At 41.4% G+C, this 19680-nt stretch overlaps 1 pseudogene across 1 annotated transcript in view; it reads left to right on the top strand.

The window, feature by feature from the left end:
• The window catches only part of LOC307095381 (integrin beta-1-binding protein 1-like), a 34961-nt pseudogene extending 31805 nt beyond the window's left edge, over window positions 1–3156 (top strand). The window contains exon 3 of the transcript in view: window positions 2606–3156. The product of the transcript in view is annotated as an integrin beta-1-binding protein 1-like (transcript). The remainder of the gene's footprint in view (window positions 1–2605) is intronic.
• The last annotated feature ends 16524 nt before the right edge of the window (window positions 3157–19680 follow it).

Below are 19680 nucleotides of genomic sequence, written 5' to 3'. Positions count from 1 at the left end.
ATAAAGGAGTTGAGAAAAAAGTAAGAGAGTGCAAATGGTTAAAGAGCTTCTGGCCAATATTTGGAAAGCCCAACTGAATTCCATGACCTGGAATTTCATTTTTTTAATTGTAAAAGAAACAAGAATATGAATGTATATATGTGCCTTTGTGGTAGATGTAGATAATAAATATAATTTGTCTTGTTCTCTGCATTTCCTAATTACTCCCCCACCTCAGTTTTGAGTATTTATCTAGCTTGGCCATTCCTTGCCTCAAGATTCTTACAGGTTGGAAATCGGAAGTATGCCCTGGACCACCTTGCTTACAGGGCTGAACCATGGAAAGAACTCCAAGCAGTATGGTTGCTGAAATCTATATAATAAAAGCCTAAGCGACCATTATGGCAGAACGACCAGAATGACCCGGTCGCTATCATGCTCACTGATCACCAGAGGGCAGATGCTCAATGCAGGAGCTACCCCCCTGGTGGTCAGTGTGCTCCCACAGGAGTAGTGCTGCTCAGCCAGAAGCCTGGCTCATGGCTGGTGAGTGCAGTGGCTCTCCTGCCTCCACAGCAGCACTAAGGAGTAGCAAGCCAAGCAGTAAGGAGCAAGCAAGTGGGCAGTAAAGAGTGAGGGATCCCAGATTGTGAGAGGAATGTCTGACTGCTGTCTTAGGCCTGATCCCTGAGGGGTCTCAGACTGCGAGAGAACACAGTCCAGATTGACAGACACCCCCCTCCAGTGCACAGATTTTGTGCACCAGGCCTCTAGTAGTTGAATATTAGGCTACCTTAATGAAGAGTCATTTCTTCAAAATCCCAGAAAATGCTACCTATGTCATGACCATTAGTACTGCTCAATGATTTGATGTTACCTAAGTCCCTGGAAATTTTGTTTAATCCCAAGTGGTAGAGACCAATGTATGATTGAGTTTGGATAGTCTAATATTCCAGGAGTGTAGGACCTGAAAAGTGGAATTAAGAGAGAACATACTAACAGCTGTCAGATGGGAGGGGGGCTAGGGGTCTGAGTGAAAAAGGCGAAGGGGTTAGAAACAGACAATAGTGTTGTGATTACCAGAGGGAAATGGGGGTTGAGGGGGGTAAAAGAGGGGATAAATGATAACAGGAGACTTGACTTTGTGTAGAGAACACACAATATAATATGCAGATGATGTATTATACAATTTTACAATAAAATAGATGGTTTACAGAGACTACTAAAAAGATAATACCAAAAAATATTTCTTAAATTCCAACCCAAACATGTGTTCATTTCTGAAAAAAAAAAGGGAATAAAAGTCTCATCCTAGGCCTTGTACTTTGCTTTTGTTCATCTCCTTCCTTCCTTCTTTTTGTCAATTATACCTTATTAGATCTTTTTTTATTACATGGTTAATACAAGATTTGATTTTGTTGTCTAGGATTCTGAAGGTGCCATTGCTGAGATCCATCTCAAGACTGATGTTTCCTAAGAAATCTTTCCTACCCAGATCCTTATCTCTACTTTAGAGCTTTAAGGGTTAGTTTGTTCCTCATCACCAGGACTCAATTCAATAATCTAGTGTTAATGGAGTGCCTTCTCTGTGCAAAACAATGTACCAGCTTGATTACTTTTAGAAGGAGAAGATTCTGACCACATTTAGAAGAGGAGAGCCTCAAAGAATTATGCATCCAAGTTTGACGACCTTCAGACCTTGTAGTCACTTTCTTTGCTCCTGGATTTGGAAAATTTTATGATTCTTGGCTTCAGGAAACATTCTTGTCCCTGGATGATTCTCTGTCCTTTTCTATTTGTGTGACGCTGAGTTCCTATTCATTGTAAAATTCAACCTATCCACTGCAAAATGTATCTTCATTACACTGAATGGTCAGATTATTATGATCTCTGAATGCATAATAATCTGGCCACTCAGTGTACTTATGTATAAGGGAAAGTTTGCAAATCTTGATATGGCAAGGGACCAGGAGATAGTTGCCCCCAGCCTCTGGCTAGTAAGTCCTCTGCTTCTTTCTAAATACCCACAATGCAGTTCTTATACATGGAAAAACCTTCTTTTAAAATCCCAACTCTGTGGTCAGTCTACACTGAGTGGCCAGATTATTATGTGTTCAGAGATCATAATAATATGGCCACTCAGTGTATTTCTTCTAGTCCAACAATTTTCAACCTTTTTCATCTCATGGCACACATTAACTAATTACTAAAATTTTGCAGCACACCAAAATACATATATATTTTGTTGATCTGACAAAAATATAGGTATAATTTTGATTCATTCACACCAGATGGCTATTGTTGTGTTGGCTGTCATTTTTTTTTTCATTTGACAATCTGTGGGAAAAGAGGTAAGTGCCCCTGACTAAATAGGTATTGCCTGTTTTAAAAATTCTTGCAGTACACCAGTGTGCCACAGCACACAGATTGAAAATTACTGTTCTAGACTATGTTTTGGTTTAGTATCTCTAGTGTGAATTTTCTTAAAATATAGCTGAGTCCCCTAGTGTATTTGATAAAATGCAGATTCCTAAGCCTGATTCTGGACATTCCAAAATAATATGGGAGAGTGGCTGCCTCTGTGTGGGCTGCTAGGCAGTGGGTGTCCAACCACAGATGACCCCAGCGATGGACCAGCGGCTGTGAGTCTGTAGACTCCAGCCTTGGTAGCCTTCCTTGGTCCAGCACTGTGGCCAGCCTCGATATGGACTCCACCAAAAGCTTAGGACAAAGCAACAACAATTCAGACACCCGTGCAGAATTTCGAATAAGATATGTCGGTGCCATTGAGAAACTGAAAGTCTCTGAAGGAAAAAGTCTTGAAGGGCCACTGGACCTGATAAATTATATAGATTTTGCCCAGCAAGATGGAAAGTTGCCTTTTGTTTCCCTGGAGAAAGAATTTATTATGGGAGTTTCCAAGTGCAGTATAAAAGTATTCACATTAGATCAATATGCAGTGTTACACAGGCACACCTTCTACCTGATCATCCAGATGTTGTGCTATGAAGATGGCCTGAGAGCAGGGAAAAGCCTACTGGCTCTGAAGACCACCTATGCCAGCAACGAAGAGTTTAGCCTGTGAGTGTACAAGTGCAGCAGCCTGGAACAAGCACAAGCCATCTGCAAAGTTCTGTCCTCCGCTTTTGACTCCTGTTGACAGCTGAGAAGGCATGAATCTGCCACCAAGCGGAAGTTGGTGTCACAGACAGGAAATTTTGGCTGTTTTCTAAACAGTTGTTTTAAATCTGCAATGTTGGACTAGCATGAAGTGACCCCTTGTTCTAGATTTTCTGAGGAAAAAAATGCAACATTTAAAAAATCGGCCTTTTGTTTTCCTATTAAAATATCTTATTAACAATGAGTTAATCCAATAAAATTATGATTGGGACTAATCCTATATAATAAAGAGGTAATATGCAAATTGACCCTCATGCCCTCGCACAAGATGGCAGCCGCCACGTGTTCAAAGATGGCTGCCACAAGATGGCCAGCAGAAGAGGGTAGTTGTGGGTGATCAGGCCAGCAGGGGAGGCAGTTAGGAGTGACTGGGCTGGCAGGGTAGGGCAGTTGTGGGTGACCGGGCCTGCAGGGGAGGGCAGTTGGGGGCAACCAGGCCTGCAGGGGAGGGCAGTTGGGGAGGACCAGGCCTATGGGGGAGGGCAGTTGGGAATTACCAGGCCAGTAGGGGAGCAGTTAGGCATTGATCAGGCTGGCAGGGGAGTGGTTGTGGGGTGATCAGGCTGTTAAGCAGAAGTGGTTAGGGGCAATCAGGCAGGCAGGCAGGTGAACGGTTGGTTGGGAGCCAGCAGTCTGGGATTGTGAGAGGGATGTCCGACTGCCGGTTTAGGCCTGATCCCATAGGGATCCCCCAAAGGGTCCCAAATTAGAGAGGGTGCAGGCTGGGCTGAGGGACACCCTCTCCCAGTGCACCAGGCCTCTAGTAATAATAATAATGAATAATAATGGAAACTGCATACACAGAAGTGAGTCTAAAGCACACCAATATTTGAAAGCTCTAGTAGCTCCGTAGCCACTGACATAAGTTCTAACTATATCCTCAGTTTATCCACTTTGCCTCGTCTTCCTTTACCCACACAAAGAAGACTGCCTTCTCTTTATGAATGGCTCTTACTAGTCTCTTTATGAAGCCAGCTCTCAGATGCAAAGCAGATTTACCTGACAAAGACAGAGCTCAGTGACCAACAAAACCCATCATTTAAATAGCCACTTCTATTGCCCTTTCTTGGGAATATTCTTCACTAATTGAAAAACCCAGGTATCTTAAGGATTGTGGTCTTCTAGAAGCTTTCTTAATTTAAGCTGTACCATAAAACTCTAAATGAACATTAATTATGATGTAGGCAACAATCCCACCATGGAAAGAGGAAGTTCTGTGTATGTTTAAAGCCAAATATTCACATATAATCCATTTTCAACATTTTTGAAATATTGTATATTTGTATTAATTCCAATACTATTTATCATGCTTTATATACTGGATACTATGATAGGTAATAAGGTGCTAAAAAATACTAAGGGTTAATTCTTATATGTGGTCTGTATTTTCACATTCTGATTGGCATTTGTCTGATCAGCTTCCTAGAGAGTTGAGTTAAAAGGAAGTAAATAATTTATTCTTCAAATATTTAATGAGCACCAGGCACTGTGCTTGGTGCTAGGGACATAATAGTAACCAAGACAGATGTAGTTTTACCCTCTTGGGACTGGCAGTGTAATGGAGGATACAGGTAATAAATGGGAAAATGAACAGGTAAGACAAATACATATTGTGTAATGCATAAACTCAATGCAAGCGGTGGAATGGTACTGTTTCTAAGGGGTAGCATATATAATAAGTGGATGGATTCAAGATATATTTTGGAAGTGTAACCATCTAGATTTGCTTAAGAGTTGGATGTGGGGGTTGAAAGACCAGAAGTAATGAAAGCTGGTTCCTAGATTTCTATCTTGAGCAACAGAGTGGATGGTGGTGCCATTTAGTCATATGAAACAGATAAGGCATATGATATTTTGGTGATAGGCTGAGGAACTAAAATCACTAAATTAGATATTCTTTAGTTGAGATTTTCTATGAGAAATTCAAGAGTATATTTGGATATGTTAGCATGAAATGCAGGAAAAGGCCAGAGCTAGAAATACAAAGTTGGGAGCCATCAGCATATACACTGAGTGGGCACATTATTATGCGTTCAGATATCATAATAATCTGGCCACTCAGTGTAGACTGACCACAGAGTTGGGATTTTAAAATAAGGTTTTTCCATGTATAAGGACTGCATTATGGGTAGATAGAAAGAAGCAGAGGACTTACTAGCCAGAGGCTGGGGGCCACTATCTCCTGGTCCCTTGCCATATCAAGATTTGAAAGCTTTCCCTTATACATAAGTACACTGAATGGCCAGATTATTATGCATTCAGAGATCATAATAATCTGCCCACTCAGTGTATAAAGTAATTTTCATAGGTAGAGAATGTATAAACACAGAGAGAAATCAAAAAGTGAGAAAGCCCTTGAAGATATGCTCAAACTCACTAGTGATCTGAAAAATATAAATTAAAACAACAGTGAGATAACTCAATAGTAAGTTTCTCTGCTATTGTTTAGGACTTTCTTCTCCCTTCTCATTTCATGGCCACCCCACCAAGGTTTTTATGTTTTAACTCTGGAGATAAATAATACATTGATTTATATTGAGAGATGGTATCCTTCAACCAATAAATAGGCAATAAAAATATGTTGCACCTAAGTTTTCTCATGTGTGAAATGATGACTATTTTGCCTCCTTAATCTCTTGCCTGGCCTATACCAACAGGCTCCTAATTGATTTTATTGCCTAAGAGTTTTCTTTCATTCTACCCTGTTTTGTCAAAATGATATTTCTAAAAATACAAATGATCAAGTAATTCCCCTCATTTAATATGTTGTGTGACTCCCTAGTGTCTTCAGAACCAATATCCCCAACCAGGAGTAAGGCAGCATGATATTGGAAAAAGATTAGGGGTTTGGAGATTAGAGTCTAACCATTAGACAAATTAATTTGACCACTAACTGGCTGTATTACCTTAATGCAGGTTATTGCACCTGTCTGGATTTATTTTCCATACCTGTAAAACACATGATAAAAATTCTTAACTTATAGAGCAGTGGTTTTCATACTTTATTGTATCCCCTAAAAAGCTTGTTAAAACACAGAGTGCTGGGACCCATCCTTAGAGTTACCTGTTCTGTAGGTTTGGGATGGACTGAAGAATCTACATTTCTAATAAGTTCCTAGATGATGCTGATGCTGCTTGTCCCAGGACCATACTTGCCAAACCACTATTGCAGGTTATTGTGAGGACTAGAAACAATGCATGTCAAGAGCCTCCATGCTACTTCATCTATAAATGGAAGTTGCTATTGTTGCTTTTATGTCCCTCTCTACTTCTCCAGTTTCATTGTCTACTCCCAGCCTGCACACATCCTGTGTACCAACCACAGCAAACACTCACTGTTCTGTGAGCCTCTGTGCAGTTTTTGTCCTTTGGAGCTTTTGCCTGTTCTTGTTTTTCTTTTAAGAATTTCACTACCCCTCTTCCCACCCACACCACAATCCCACTTTGGAAGAACCTCCTTCTGTTCAAGGCTCAGCTCAAATGCCCAGAAATATTTTGTGACTCTTTTCCAGTTATGATTATAATAGTCTCTCCTATCCATAGGGAATATATTCTAAGAACCCTAGTGGATACCTGAAACCACAGATAATATCAAACCCTATATATACTATGTTTTTTCATGCACATACATATCATGATAAAGTTTAATTTAAAAATTAGGCACAGTAAGAGATTAACAACAATAACTAATGGTAAAATAGAACAATTATAATAATATACGGTAATAAAACTTATGTGAATGTGGTTTCTCTCTCTCAAAATATCTCATTGTAAACATCCCTTACTTGCAGTAAATGGCTCATTATCATTTGTTTTAGGGGATCTCTTGCTGAAGTATTTATATAGATTCAATGCGTTTGGGCACAACATGTTGCCCTCAATTGGAACACATTTTCGCTTCGTTTTCCATGCACAAATTTAATGGTTCCCACCCCCCCACCCCATTTCAACTAAGCACTTATCATGCACTGTGGCTGAACTTTTTGCAGTTTGAGGTGCAACAACAAAACTAGCACAAATTTATTTTCCTTCACAATTACACAGATGGATTTGTTCTTACCATAGTTCTTAGAATCATTGGCATACTTTCTTTTCCTTTCCTTAATAAGTTAGAGAGTTCACCTTTTCCCTTAAAGGAAGAACTTTATGGCTCCCCTTTGCCATATATAAATTTTCAGCATCACTACTCTTGCACTTTGGCACCATTATTAAGTAAAATAAGGCTGATTTAATTATAGCACTGTGATACTATGACAATCGACCTGATAATCGAGACAGCTACTAAATGACTAATAGGCTGGTAGCTTATACAGTGTGGATACACTCGATAAATGGGTAATTCAAGTCCTGGGTGGGATAGAGTAGGACAACATGGGATTTCATCAAGCTACTCAGAACAGTGCACACTTTAAAACTTATAATTTTTTTATTTCAGGAATTTCCATTTATTATTTTCAAACCCAGCATGACCATAGGCAACTGAAACCACAGAGAGTGAAGCCATGGGTAAGAGGAGGATGATTACAATTGGTCTTTCCTAACAACACTTCATCTACCTGTTTTGTTCATTTATTCATTCATTTTGTAAATATTTATTGAGTGTCTAATATGTGCCAGTCTTTATGCTAACTGCTGGGAATAGTGTTGAACAAAAACAAATATTGTCCCCGCTCTCAAAGAGCTCAGTGGCTTAAAGGAGAAAAGCAATGTCACTCAAACAAACACAAATGGATATAATAGTGACAAGCAATAAGGGGGTGGGGTAATGCTGCTTTATGCACTTATAACAGAGGAAGGTTCACATAAGTTTAAAATGGGACATTTTCTATATAAATTGTTGAACTCTATAAGGTTGGAATGGGGGAACAATAAAAAAATGACTTGGATTTGCATAGTGCCTTTATACAGTGAAACTATTTTCTGGCTTGTTATGAAGATTATTTCATTAATTCTTATAATATCATGATATGTAATCTCATAGCCAACACTTATTGATCACACTAGAGGCCCGGTGCATTAAATTCGTGAACTGGGAGGGAGGGGTGTCCCTCAGCCCAGCCTGCACCCTCTCCAATCTGGAACCCCTTGGGGGATGTCCCACTGCTGGTTTAGGCCTGATCCCACAGGGCCTAAACTGGCAGTCAGACATCCCTCTCACAATCTGAGACTGCTGGCTCCCAACTGCTCGCCTGCCTGCCTGCCTGATTGCCCCTAACCTCTTATGCCTGCCAGCATGATCACCCCCTAACCACTCCCCTGCCAGCCTGATTGATGCCTAACTGCTCCCCTGCTGTAACCTCCAACTGCCCTCCCCTGCTGGCCCGGTTGCCCCCAACTGCCCTCCCCTGCTGGCCTGGTCACCCCTAAGTACCCTCCTTGCCGGCCTGGTTGCCCCTAACTGCCCTCCCCCATAGGCCTGGTTCCCCCCAACTGCCCTCCCCTGCTGGCCTGATTGCCCACAACTACCATCCACTGCTGGCCATCTTGTGGTGGCCATCTTTGAACACATGGGGGCGGCCATCTTGTGTGAGGGTGTGAGGGTCAATTTGCATATTACCTATTTATTACATAGGATACTATGTTCACACCAGTATTCTAGCTAGTATCAGAGGTGTAAAGGTAAACAAGACATTGCTTTTGCTCTCAAGTTGCTCACAGTCCAGTTTGCCAGGTTGTATTGCACACAAAACTCAGCCCACACTATAATATAAGATAAAGCATAGTAATCTACTTCTCTTATTCCCCTACCAAATTTCAAACTTTGTGCAGATAGTGACATTTTCCCACTTGTTCACCAGTGTTGCTCAGGATGAAAAACAGTACCAATATATAATGGACAGGCAATAGTATCTATTAGATAAATGAATACATCCCTACTCTCACTGCCCATGTTCAGGGTTCTATCTTCATTCATCTAGACTTTACAACCTGGTCTTCCTGACTCTAGTGATACCACCTTCAATCCATCCACCATACCACAGCAAAACAAAACCATGTAACTCTCCTTTTAAAAAACCTTTCAACTACTCCCTTTATGCTCTTGGGGAAGCCCATACATTTTATGTGGGCTATTAGGCCCCTTGTGATCTGGTTATAATGTTTGTCTTCTGTCTCAGCTACCGTCCAGCACCAGCACCCCATATGGTCCAGCCAGAGTTGTAGTTCCTTAAAAGCTTAATTTCCCTACTTTGGGATAAAGCTGTCAAATACTTCCTCATCTACTTTGTTACATCCTCAGTTTTCAATCTAGGGGTGGAAGGATGGAGTTATTTATTACTGTGCAAAAAATGAGAGATAATTCCAATGGTTTTACAATACCCCATATACTTATAGCTCCTAATTTAGCCACCTTATTCTGAAATTAATTTCAAATGAATATGTGATAGTTGGATGAATGAGCACAACAGTTTTTGCAGAAGTTGAGATAAGCAATAGTGACCTGTCTTTAAAGGGAAGCTCCCCTATTTTGTAAATAAATGGGGGACCAGGAGTACTGTCCCTTGTGGCTCTGTTAAGGACAGAACATATCTCTGAATTTTAACTTTCTTAACTTACAAATGGAAAATCAATCTGTCTCCTTACCTACTGAGTGCTTTAGGATCACAAATGAGTTTGCCAATAAATTTAAAGCATAGTGTAGAAAAGTCATACATGAAGGCAATGGCTGGATAATGTGGCTACTACTCTAAGGAAAGTTCCAGTCTCAGGAATGTCTGCATCCTCTTTCTGCCATATTGTTGACTTTCTGCCATTTTGGTGCCATATGAAGAAACTTCATTAAAATATTTTGGCACTTCTGCTTTTAGTAGAACTAAGAAGCTTTTAGTAGAACTAAGAAGCCATGAAGCATCCAAAGAGGGCATAAAAATGAAACACATCCTCAGGATGGTTATGGAACTCTTTCAGACCCACAAAAAGTTTCACTTCAGTCTGCATTTCAGTTTGGGGTTGGATTCCGCATGATTTCCTTCACTTAAGGGAGCAGATCCATGCCTATTTTCTGACTATTAAATTCTTGGCTAAAATGGCCTACTGGTCTCCTTGAGGCAGACTTCGGCCTTTCTAACAATGTCAGGCAGTGGAGATTTCCATGTAGAGATGGGCCTCTGCTCTTCATTGCCCTTATCCTAAAAGTCAACATAGACCTCTGAGTAAACACTCTGTGGCCTGAAGCAACCCTGGGAGATAATAACTGTATCCTAAAAAGAACTTCAGACACAAGTCAGTTTATCTCATATTATGGTTATCTGTGTGCATATTTTCTCCACTAACATGTGAGCCTCTATAAGGCAAGAATTCTGATCATTATATTTTATTCTCCTTATCCAACTTCCCATTACCACCCCCACTCCACTCCCACCATCCACCCCCTGCTCTGACACAGTGCCTTAAAGGTCTTCATGAAATTTATTGAATTAAAAATTATCTTATATCCATGTTAGTATGCTGACCTACCTGAATTTTCTATAGAGTAGAATGCAATATACTAATAGGTGGTTGAATTTCCAGGGATACTTCCCAAGGCACAGGCCCTGAGTAGGGAGGCTTCTAAATAATAAAATTATACTTTTTTCCTTTAAAACTTACACTTCATTTATTTATTGAAAAATATTAAGTTACTATTTTTTTAAATTTTCTTTTAATGACGAGAAAAATAGCAGTCATGCTAATTGTTAATGAAATATCAAAATGCATCATTTTTTCTACCCTAAATCTTATTTATGAAGTCAACTCATCTGAAAAAAGAAATGGCCCCAGCCATTTCCCTTTTCTTGCTAGTGACACATGAGTTCCTAGAAAATCCAGGCAAGACCTGGAAGCATAGAATGTACCAAGGTTGTAAATTATGCCACAGCCAATAAGGAGAAGCAAAAGAAGCCCTGGACACTGAATTCTGGTAAGCTGCTGGCAGCTGAAATGGATTCTATTCTCCTCTCCGTTTCTAAGAAATGAATTATAATTATGAAAGAGCAAGCCACAACATTTGGATGCTTGGATAACTATATCTTTTATTAGAATCCATCCTGTCACTATGTAGGCTTGGAGCCTGGTTAGATAAAAAGATTCTAGAAATTCCCAATCAAGAAGCATTTTGGAAGTTGAAGCTTGGCAGGTCCCTGGAAGGGCAGTGTGAGTAATTTTCCTCTGAACTACTTATTGTTGCTCTGGATACCAAAGCTTATCAGTAAAAATGAGTAAAGAAATGCATTTCTAAATCAGAAAGTTGAGAAATTGTCAGCTCAGGTCCTTCTGGTTCCCTTTCAAATTAGTCATTTGCCACTTTTCAGCCTTCCAGTTCCTCTGGCTAAAAACCTTGTAGTGATGAGAATTCCAATGGCTTTACAATACCCCATATACTTGTAGCTTCTAATTAGCCACCTTGTTCTGAAATTAATCTTTGAATCTTTTCACACTCCAAATCCAAACCATCAAGGAATGCTATTGGCTTTACCCTCAAAACATGTCCAAAATCTGACCAATTCCAACAGGTTGCTTTCTTGCATTAATGCTTTTATACTTTTTATCAAAATAGGAAATTGTTAAATTATTACTTCATCAAATTTTTTTTTCTGTTTCCAATCTTCTCCTTTGGAAACTCCAATTAAACACACACATGAAGCTTGAAGTTGTCACAAGGTTCATTGATGTTCTGTTTATTTTGGAGGTAGATTTCTTCTTTGTTCTCTGTTTCTTTTTGGATAATTCCCATCTCTTAATCTAACTAATTTGTTAATCTTTGGTCATGCAATGTTGAATCTGCTGCTAATCCTAATCCAGAATCTATTTCATTTCAGACTTCATCATTTTCATGTGTAGAAGTTCAATTTGAGTCTTTTTTTATATCTTCCATGTCTCTATTTAACATACTAACTCTTTTCTCTAGCTTCTTGAATATATGAAATACAGTTTTTTTAAATATAGCTTTATTGATTTCAGAGAGGAAGGGAGAGTGAGAGAGATATAGAAACATCAATGATGAGAGAGAATCATTGATCAGCTGCTTCCTGCATACTCCACACTGGATATCAGCCTACAACCGAGGCCTGTGCCCTGACCTGGAATCGAACCATTATGTCTGCTGAGCCATGCCAGCAGGGCTGGAATACAGTTTTAATGTACTTATCTACTAAATCTATCATCTGTGTTAATTTTGGGTCAGTTTTAATTGACTTTCTTCTCATTATAGGTAGTATTTTTCTCCTTTTCACATCGGATAATTTTTGCTAGGATGCCAAACTTTGAGACTTTTTTTTTTTTTTTTTTTTACTTTGTAGGGTATTGTATATATTTTTTGTTTGCCTGTAGATATTCTTGAATTTTATACTGAGTGCATTTCAGCTTTTGGCGGAGACAATGGGAGCTAAATTTGTGGCCTAGTCTATGATACTCTTCACCTTTTATACTAGATATCTAGTGTTAGTATGAATTTTGGTGCTTTCATAGAAACAATTATCAACAAACTATCCTATGAAATATCCTTTGAACTAAAATACTCCTAGTGTTCCTTTGTTTCATATTTTGGCATTAATATATTTATCTCCTTCCAGATTCAGGTTCTCTATCCTTTTCAATGGGGACATTTAGGGCATCATTGAAAAATAAAAACTGGGAATGAATATATTAATACAAGGAACATGATTATAAGTAGAATTTTCCAAATTTCTAGAGAAATTTTATTCTACTTGTTTCTGATGCATTCTATATAATAAAAGCCTAATATGCTAATTGTCTGGTCATCTGGTCAGCCATTCAACCAATCAAGGCATAATATGCTAATGATATGCTAAGGCCACTCAACTGCTCACTATGATGTGCACTGACCATCAGTGGGCAGATGCTCTGACCTGTAGGTTAGCTTGCTGCTGGGGTCTGGCTGATTGGGACTGAATGAGAAGGGCCAGACATGACCTGGAGTCCTCCCACATTCCTTCTTTTGTCCCTACCCTGGTCCCGATCATGCAATGGTGGGATCCCTTGGCCTGGCCAGCACCCTCTTGAAATACAGGACCCCTCAAGGGATGTCAGAGAATCAGTTTCAGCCCGATCCCGCAGGCCAGGCAAAGGGACTCCACTGGTGCATGAATTCATGCACCGGGCCTCTAGTCTATAATATATCAAATCAGTATTTAGTAAGGATTGCACCTTAAATATATGTCATTTTAAAGTAGATACAGATCATATTTGTTAGTGGAGGAATGAATGATGACAAATGGAATGAAGCCATAGCATTTCCTGAATCCATACTATTGAAATTTTCTGTAATGTGTAAAAAAAGTAGGTGGCACAAATGTATTCCCTCTTGAAATGTTTTTGTTGTATAATGCCTATGTAGGCAAAAAGAAAGACAGATGATAGTTAATACTTTTTGTAAATGGTAACAGCGTCTAGAATCTGCCTGAGGAGAAATTATTTATGAAGACCATACTTCTGAATAAAAACAGGATTACCTGTGTGGTTTAATTCAATGAGCAATTATGGTAAAACATTATTAATTCAGATATTCTCATTTTCAATATATTATCCTTTAGACACAGTGGACTAAAGCTTACTTTTGTCTAGCAAATTTTTTCTTCAGGACTTTTTAGATAATTCTTACCACTGCCATTTGTTTGGTCATTATCCATAATTTTGTCTTATTAGGCCGCCATCCTTCTTAATCCTATTCTGCTTGTCATCATCCTAGCTACCTATCCCTTCACACAGTTCATTTGTGGCTCATTTTATCATCTTGATCACAAAGTAAAGTCCTCAGGAGCCACCTTGATAATAATCCTTTAGAAGTGTAGTGTAGAGTACTTTGCACTTTACAAAGACTTTTTTTTTTCATTTCATATGATCATTACAAAAAGTTATTTTTCTCCCTATGTTATAGATATTAACATTGAAGTTTAGTGTGTTAGTCATTATTATTGCTCATAAAATGTTTTCTTTCACTTCTCCCCCCTCCCATGCAGATGCTAGAGTGGCACTTTCTGGATTCTTTTTGGTTTTGTGGAGCCAAATAATAGGAACTCACCTATGAGTGCTTATTGGAATGACATGCACTACTTCTGGGCTGAGAATTTAGTTCTGAATGTCATACGTCCCAGAGCCTTTTCTCTTTGCCACAGTGACTGGAAATGCCCAAGACAGTGCTACTAATAGTAGTATGAACTATTGGAATTTGGGGGTTGTAGGTTATTGTAGGCATCCTGACTGCTACACTGTGTAATAAAATATAAACTTGACTGTAATGCAAGCCTGCTTAACCATTCCACTTTCCACTACACTTGTGTTGCCAGAGAGCAAAAATAGCTCTCAGATAACAGAGTTAAGCAGTTTTTTTTTAAATTTGGTTTTTCCAAGTCTCTAAATACAAAGATGCATTGTGAATCCCCAGTAAGCAAATGGTATGCAAAATTTTCAAGAATTATTTGTCCATAAAAACCTAGCTTTTCTTGCATAAAAATTTGCATGACTTGTATTGTTCAGAACACACTTTGGGAAGCATTGCACTAGAAGCCCTTTGCTACTGTCCATATACTGTTCTTCATCTTCCTGAGGTTAAGGGTTTTGATTAGAGACGTGGTTAGGTAAATTAGGTAGTTGTCTAAAGTAACATTAGGATAATATTGAAGATCACTTACCAGCAAGATAGTCCAAGCTGGGGAGGGTAGTGGCCAGGGGAGAATATCTAAAGGAGCAAGAACAATACAAACTGTGGGTACAAATACCGTGCCAACAGTGAAGGAGGAGAGAAGGTATCCTAGAGAGAGGTATAGATAATTAAGAGTAAAATGAACATCCAAAGGACATGGTTGGTAGAAGAACACATAGATAAGGCAGAATTACAATCAGGCAGAAATCATGGGAAAGGCAAGGTCAGAGACAGCCTTAAAAACATCTATGACATCAATAGGAAACCTCTCAGTTAGAAAACTCATGGTTAGGTACTTTGATTAGCATTTTACACATTTCATTACTTAAGCCTTCAGGTATTATTAGCATCTCCACTTCACAGATGAGGTACTTAGGAAGTGTTGCCCCGACATTAGGAGAGCAAATGAGGATTTACATTCATATCAGTCTAATTTGAGTACCAGGTTTTTAGTTACTCTGCCCTACTGCCTTCCTTTAGTTCATAAAGTCCAGTTCTTACCAAAAATACTTCCTACTACATTGGTTTTCTTTTTTACCAGCCTAATTGTGCAATCTTAGTGTATTAGCAATAAAGACTCCAGAGCATTACATGTATAGGATAAAATATAGAGGACTTTTATGTTTCAGTAACCAAGTATTCTAGTTTTCTTCTCACAATTCAATCTTACAGATAAATCATCTTGTTAAATGGTGGTAGTAAGTAAATGATACTTTCAAAAAGTCCTGCCCCCATGGCTGCTTTGTGCTTCCCATGCCCAGCCCAGATGAGGACTCAGGTGACCAACAGAGACTTGGTTGACAGCAGATGCCCTCTCACTCCAACAAGAATTGTTTGAGTTGTCTTGCATCCATGGTGTGGGGAAGTGGGTTTATGATATCTAAATCCAGCCTACCACCAGGAATGCTCAGGACCTACTCAAGAAGGAAAATAATCCTTTCCACTAATATTTACAGGGTAAAATAAGATTGTTGTCAGAGTAATAAATTTGACAGTAAAATAGTAGTCAAGTTCTCAGGCAAATTTAAATTGGCTAGTTGAAACAAGCGAATATTCTAGAAAAATTAATTGTACTGGACAAAAAGGTGTTCCTAAAGTGTTAACTAAAATTTTTATTGGTACTTCATCTCATGATAAAAATGCGTACCATGTAATGAACCTAAAACAGTAATATTATAGTGCTAAAAATTAAAATTGAAAAGCCATCAAGACTACATTATAAAATTTTCAAGCCCCTGGTTCCGGGTGAGGCCAAGCGCCCCTGGATCCGGGTGAGGCCATGTGCCCCTGGGTCCAGGTGAAGCTGAATCCTGGGTCTGGGCGAGGCCGTGTGCCCCTGGATCCGGGTGAGGCTGGGTCCTGGGTCCGGGTGAGGCCGTGGGCCCCTGGATCCGGGTGAGGCCACGCGACCCTGGGTCTGGGAGAGGCCACGCGCCCCTGGGTGCGGGTGAGGCCACGTGCCCCTGGGTCCCGGGAAAGCTAGATCCCGGGTCCGGGCGAGGCCGTGTGCCCCTGGATCAGGGAGAGGCTGGGTCCCGGGCCCGGGTGAGGCCACGCGCCCCTGGGTCTGGGTAAGGCCACGCACCCCTGGGTCCGGGTGAAGCTGGATCCCGGGTCTGGGTGAGGCCGTGTGCCCCTGGATCCAGGTGAGGCTGGGTCCCGGGTCCGGGCGAGGCCGTGGGCCCCTGGATCCGGGTGAGGCCACGCGACCCTGGGTCTGGGAGAGGCCACGGGCCCCTGGGTCCGGGGGAAGCTAGATCCGGGGTCCGGGTGAGGCCGTGTGCCCCTGGATCCAGGTGAGGCTGGTTCCCGGGCCTGGGTGAGGCTACGCCCCCCCTGGGTCCAGGGGAAGCTGGATCCCGGGTCCGGGTGAGGCCGTGTGCCCCTGGATCCGGGTGAGGCTGGGTCCCGGGTCTGGGTGAGGCCGTGGGCCCCTGGATCCGGGTGAGGCCACGTGACCCTGGGTCTGGGAGAGGCCACCTGCCCCTGGGTCCGGGTGAGGCCACGCGCCCCTGGGTCTGGGGGAAGCTAGGTCCCGGGTCCGGGTGAGGCCGTGTGCCCCTGGATCTGGGTGAGGCTGGGTCCTGGGCCCGGGTGAGGCCATGCGCCCCTGGGTCCGGGTAAGCCACGCACCGCTGGGTCAGGGTGAAGCTGGATCCCGGGTCCGGGTGAGGCCACATGCCCCTGGGTCTGGGAGAGGCCACGCGCCCCTGGGTCCGGGTGATGCTAGATCCCGGGTCCGGGTGAGGCCATGTGCCCCTGGATATGGGTGAGGCTGGGTCCCGGGTCTGGGTGAGGCCACGCGACCCTGGGTCTAGGAGAGGACACGCGCCCCTGGGTCTGGGTGAGGCCACGCGCCCCTGGGTCCGGCTGAAGCCGGATCCCGGGTCCGGGTGAGGCCGTGTGCCCCCGGATACGGGTGAGGCTGGGTCCTGGGTCCGGGTGAAGCCATGCGCCCCTGGGTCCGGGTGAGGCCGCGCACCCCCTGGGTCCGGGTGAGGCCACATGCCCCTGAGTTCCGGTGAAGCCGTGCCCCTGGGTCCGGCCGAGACCAAACCAGAGGGAGTCGGAACTGCATTACCACCATTTGTCCACCATCCAGAGCTGAGGGGTCAGTGCCAACATGTACTCATAAGAAACTGGTGGACATTGATATTGGGTCTCAAAAGAACTGTTGTTCCAGAAAGAAACTCACTACAGACTGATTCATTTGCCTGTCAGCATAACTATTATTGCTCGTCTCACATTCAGTTCTTATAAGTATATCTCTAGTGACACATGATCTCGCTCATCTAGGGGAAATGATGAAAAACATAGACTGATGAACAAGAACAGAACCAGAAACAAGGAGGCATCGATCGGACTATCTGGCCTCAGAGGGAGGATAGGGGAGGGTGGGGGGAGGGGGAGAGATCAACCAAAGTTCTTGTGTGCATGCATATGAGCCTAACCAATGGTTAAGTTCAACAGGGGGTTGGAGCATCCGTGGGGAGGGGTGTGGGATGGGAATGGGGGGATGAGGACAAATATGTGACACCTTAATCAATAAAGAAATTTAAAAAAATAAATAAAATAAAATTTTCAAAAGCATCCTAATATTTAAATAAAAAAGGGGGGGTAGTAGAAGAATATCATGTAAGGAAAAATATCCTGTAAGTAATTACATCTAGAAAATTAATACTTTAGAAAATTAATTGTAAGGCTAAAAGCAAGACACCCATGAAAAACACACAAGGTGTCAAAACAGGCCAGAGGAAAATCATTTGGGCAAAAAATGAAATAGGATCCCAAGTCAAATTTATAGAAAATATTCCTTTATTAACTTTTGGTCAAGAATATGTTTGTATATTTTCAGAAAACAACTCCGAGACCATGTGGATTCCTGCAACAGAGAGGAATCGACAGGACTACTCCAGCCATCAAGACAGAAGAGAAGCAGTCCAGAGATGGAAGACGCTGACGTCGCCTTGCCATACTAGCATTTAACATCTGTGCGTCACTACAGGTTGCCCAGGACCAAACCAGAGAGGGTCAGTCCAGCATTACCACCATTTGTCCACCATGCAGAACTGTAATGTCAGTGCTGACATGTACACATAAGGAACTGTGTGACATTGAAATTGGGTCTCAAAAGAACTGTTGGCCCAGAAAGAAACTCACTACAGACTGATTCATTTGCCTGTCAGCATAACCATTATTGCTTGTCTCATTTTCGGTTCTTATAAGTGTATTTCTAATAGCACATGATCTCACTCATCTAGGGGAAATAATGAACAATATAGACTGATGAACAAGAACAGACCCAGAAACAAGGAGGGTGGGGGTAAAGGGGAGAGATCAATCAAAGGACTTGTGTGCAAGCATACGAGCCTAACCAGCGGTTAAGGACAACAGGGGGGTGGGGGCATGTGTGGGGAGGGGTGTGGGCTGGGAATGGGGGGATGAGGACAAATATGTGATACCTTAATCAATAAAGAAATTTAAAAAAGTCTTGATAAATAGAATCACTTTCTAACTTAAGGTGTCATCATTTTGATTTAAAAACACAACTTCAGTGTGGTTTATGACAGCAGCAGAAACTGGTTACAAACTGATATATCTTCTGTTAGTTTTGGTCATTTGTAACTGGTGTAATAAGTTTTAAATTGCTAAGCATCTAAAAGAAGATGACTGACTTCTTCAAATTCAAAAAGTCTCTTTTTGATTCTTATATTGCTAAAAGATTGGATTTGGACCATTTATCTTTCCCCCTACATTTAGTTTCTGTGATTAGGTCACAGAGATTGAGAGACATGAGTCATAAACTTTAAAACAACAAGGCCTCTGATTCATCTATAGTTTGTTGAATAGATGAGTCAGTGTAATGGTTAACTTGAGTCGCCACTGACACTTTTCCCTTTCTTTCTTTCTTTCTTTTTTTGAGGCAGTCCTTTTATTTTTTTTATTTTTTTAAATTTCTTTATTGATTAAGGTATCACATATTTGTCCCCATGCCCCCATTCCTATCCCAAACCCCTCCCCACACATGCCCCCACCCCCCTGTTGTCCCCAACCACTAGTTAGGCGCATATGCTTGCACACAAGTCCTTTGGTTGATCTCTCCCCTTTACCCCCACCCTCCCCTAGCCTCCCTCTCAGGCCCGACAGTCTGATCCGTGCCTCCTTGTTTCTGGGTCTGTTCTTGTTCATCAGTCTATGTTGTTCATTATTTCTACTAGATGAGTGAGATCATGTGCTATTAGAAATACACTTATAAGAACTGAAAATGAGACAAGCAATAATGGTTATGCTGACAGGCAAATGAATCAGTCTGTAGTGAGTTTCTTTCTGGGCCAACAGTTCTTTTGAGACCCAATTACAATGTACAACAGTTCCTTATGTGT

The sequence above is a fragment of the Cnephaeus nilssonii genome, assembly GCF_951640355.1.
Source record: "Cnephaeus nilssonii genome assembly, chromosome: X".
In the NCBI taxonomy this organism is placed as follows: Eukaryota; Metazoa; Chordata; class Mammalia; order Chiroptera; family Vespertilionidae; genus Cnephaeus; species Cnephaeus nilssonii.
This window is presented reverse-complemented; position numbering and strand designations above follow the sequence as displayed.